This window comes from Prionailurus bengalensis, chromosome X (genome assembly GCF_016509475.1).
Source record: "Prionailurus bengalensis isolate Pbe53 chromosome X, Fcat_Pben_1.1_paternal_pri, whole genome shotgun sequence".
Lineage (NCBI taxonomy): Eukaryota > Metazoa > Chordata > Mammalia > Carnivora > Felidae > Prionailurus > Prionailurus bengalensis.
The window spans coordinates 32,303,311-32,306,499 of record NC_057361.1 but is presented as its reverse complement, the minus strand read 5'-3'; positions in this window follow the sequence as shown (position 1 = coordinate 32,306,499).

Sequence of the window (3,189 nt, the reverse complement as noted above, 5' to 3'; positions counted from 1 at the left end):
GAGCTGCTGAGGCTCCCGGCTCCTCTGGGTCTCACTCTTAGGCCAGTCCACTTCCCTGACAGTCAGCCTTTGAGTAGCTCAGGGCGGGAGAAGAAACAAAGAAATTCCTTCGCTCTTTCTGTTGGTTTCGCTTTTTTGTTTTGGCTTTAACAATGTTGAATTTTACCCCAATCCTATGCTCTGGGAAAACTGCAATGATTAAAGGAACTTCTCTTACCCATTTGTGTTCAAGTTGTGAAAGGTGAAATGAAACGGGTTCACTTATATCCAGGGGTTTTAAAATGGAGCCGGGAGGCCATTAAGGGGAGGTGGGCCTTCTGCACGTCCTCACTGGCAGAAGCATGAACTTGTGATCTGGACCAGACCCAAATACTCCAAGCAAATTGGTACAGTAATGCCATTTGCTTAGTGATAGCCTTAGCAACCAGTTATGTTTAGCCAAGATTAGTTTTCTGCTGCCAGTTAACAATCAAAATTCTTTGTAAACAACTTACATCAGCGTTTGTGTTTTTTGTTTTTTGTTTTTGTTTTTTGTCTTTAGAAACCTCTGACTTTTGCTCCCTAGTGGGACACAATTTGGGCTGCTGCTCAAACCTGTGCACCCTGAATTGCAATCCTTCCATCCCAAATAAACTCTTTTGCTCAATTATTCCCTCCTGACAATTTTAGGTTGACAAAGGAAATGGCTTACCAAAAAGAAACACTCTTCTCCATAGGTCTTAGAAAAGACTCAAATGCTCGCCTTGTTTACCTAAGATGAGGCCAGACACACACCCTCCCAATTCTCATTCTTAGTCTCATAAAAGATTATCTGTTCTGCTTGTTTCTACAGATCAATGGGAACAAAATGCTTACAAAAAAAATTTTTTTTTGAGGTTTATTTATTTTTACAGAGAAAGAGAGAGAGCAGGGGAGGAGCAGAGAGAGAGAGAGAGAGAGAGAGAGAGAGAGAGAGAGGGAGAGAGAATCCCAAGCAGGCTCCACAGCATCAGCACAGAGCCCAATGTGGGGCTGGAACCCATGAACCATGAGACATGACCTGAGCTAAAACCACCAAGAGTTGGGTGTTTAACACACTGAGCCACCCAGGCTCCTTGAACAAAATGCTTTTTAACCAAACTTCAGTTAAGTTTCTTTACCTTCCCCCCCACCCACACTGGTCCCTGAACTTTGAGCTATCTCTGACTGAGTCAACATATCTGTGAATACAACGGGCTCAGGGTAGGGGTGCCTGGGTGGCTCAGGCCATGATCTCACAGTTCACGAGTTCTGGTTCTGCGTCAGGCTCTGTTCTGACAGCTCGGAGCCTGGAGCCTGCTTCAGATTCTGTGTCTCCCACTCTCTCTGCCCCTTCCCTGCTCATGTTCTCTGTGTCAAAAATAAACATTAAAAAAAAAAAAAAGAATGGCCTCAGGGTAAAAATTTCTCACATCTAATTTCCAATCGTTCCTTTCAACCCACTTCCCTGAACCTAATTATTGCTAGCATTGTTTATGCCTCCCCACAAAAGAAAACTGTTGGCCTAACACTTGAGAGGCTTGCAGATCTCATGATCATGTTTTCTGTTGTTGTTGCTTGTTTACTGGTTTGCCTTTTGGAAGAGGAGCTGGGCATTAAGGGTAGGCAGGGTATGGTTGAAAAACTAATGGAAAACAGAAGTGATGAAGGAAATTTGTGGGCTTTGTGTATTTGCTTTCAGGGACAATTTTTGCCTTGTAGAAATGAGAGGTGGGGTAGGAACAGAGTCAAAGAAAGGCATTCCCAGAAGGCTGGGGAGTAGAAGCAGGCTCTGGATCTCTTAGTCCCAAATTGGGTTCCACACTCAGATCGGTGACTGTGGGGCAATCTCTGCCGCGGAGGTAGGAGCTCTCTGCAAACACTGCCCCTCTGTGTCACTTCTCCCCCTGTGAGCTCAAGTATAAATCTCTAGGCTGAATCTATGGGTAGTAATGTTTCCTGTCAAGCCAGCAGGAGCCAGAGGAGAGAAAAGGCAATTAATCTTAAGACCAAGCTGATTAATCAACTTTCAGCAAAGGCCAGAGATGGGCTTAGGGAGAGATTTTTTTTTTTTTTAAAACTCCCAATAACTCTTGTAGTTTACAGTGGTATCATTTTGAAATTCAATCTTATCAGTTCCCTCTTACTTTTGGGGGAGAACCTCATCTGAATAGATCTCTTTCTATCAACACTATAATCACATTCTATTCTCATCATTCCTGGTACTGAATTTGTAGTGTAGAGACTAACATTGATGGTGCACTTACTGTGCTCCAGGTGCTACAGACATAGTGTTCTATTTGATCCTCACAGTAAATGAGGCATCATTATTTCCAATTAACAGATGAGGAAACTGAGACTCAGGAAAGTTAACTTGCAGGGGATTCTAGAGCTAGCAGGTAGTGGAGCAGAAACTTAAATCATTCCAATTAATTATATCTGACTCAAAATACCCCACTATTTCTGTTCTAGTGTAATGCTTCGCCACACACCTAAATACATCCTCACCTTCATTTTACGTAAAACGTTTTAACTTTTATTCTTTCCTCTCCATAGCTACACAAATAATACTAAAGTCATAGGTCACTAACCATTTTATAAAGCCTATTCATGTATTTTGCTCCATTAGTAGTTCTCAGTAGTCCTGTGAAAAGGGCCAAATGGTCTTATTTTCTCCATTTACAGATAAATTATTTGAAATTCAGAATGAATAAGGAACTTCGGGTAAAGTGAGACGGCTACTAACACGGTAGCATCCAAATCTGAACCTAAAACTTCAATTCCAAACCCATGATCCTCAAAAAGACATCACATATTCATGATCAATTCTATGTGTGTGTCTTTGGATATTGTGGTGTCTAAGGAAAGCATCATAATTTGGTAACAAATACTTCTCGTTGTGAGACAAAATATATACTAGAGAGGAAGTCTACAGGAAAATGTGTACGGTATACTCAGTCAACCATGGAACCAGAGTAAAAACAGTATACCCAAAAATATTTGACATAAAAACTGGAATTATTCTTTTAAAAATATTTAATTTTGTTAATTTTTACAGATAGAAAAGCACATAAATGTAACTTTTAACAAATAATTAAAATGTAAACATCTAGTCAAAACTGGAACATTGCCAGAACGTTTAGGTTATGGGTATATTCTACGAGAATGAAAAAGTGTTCAAGTGGAAAGTCC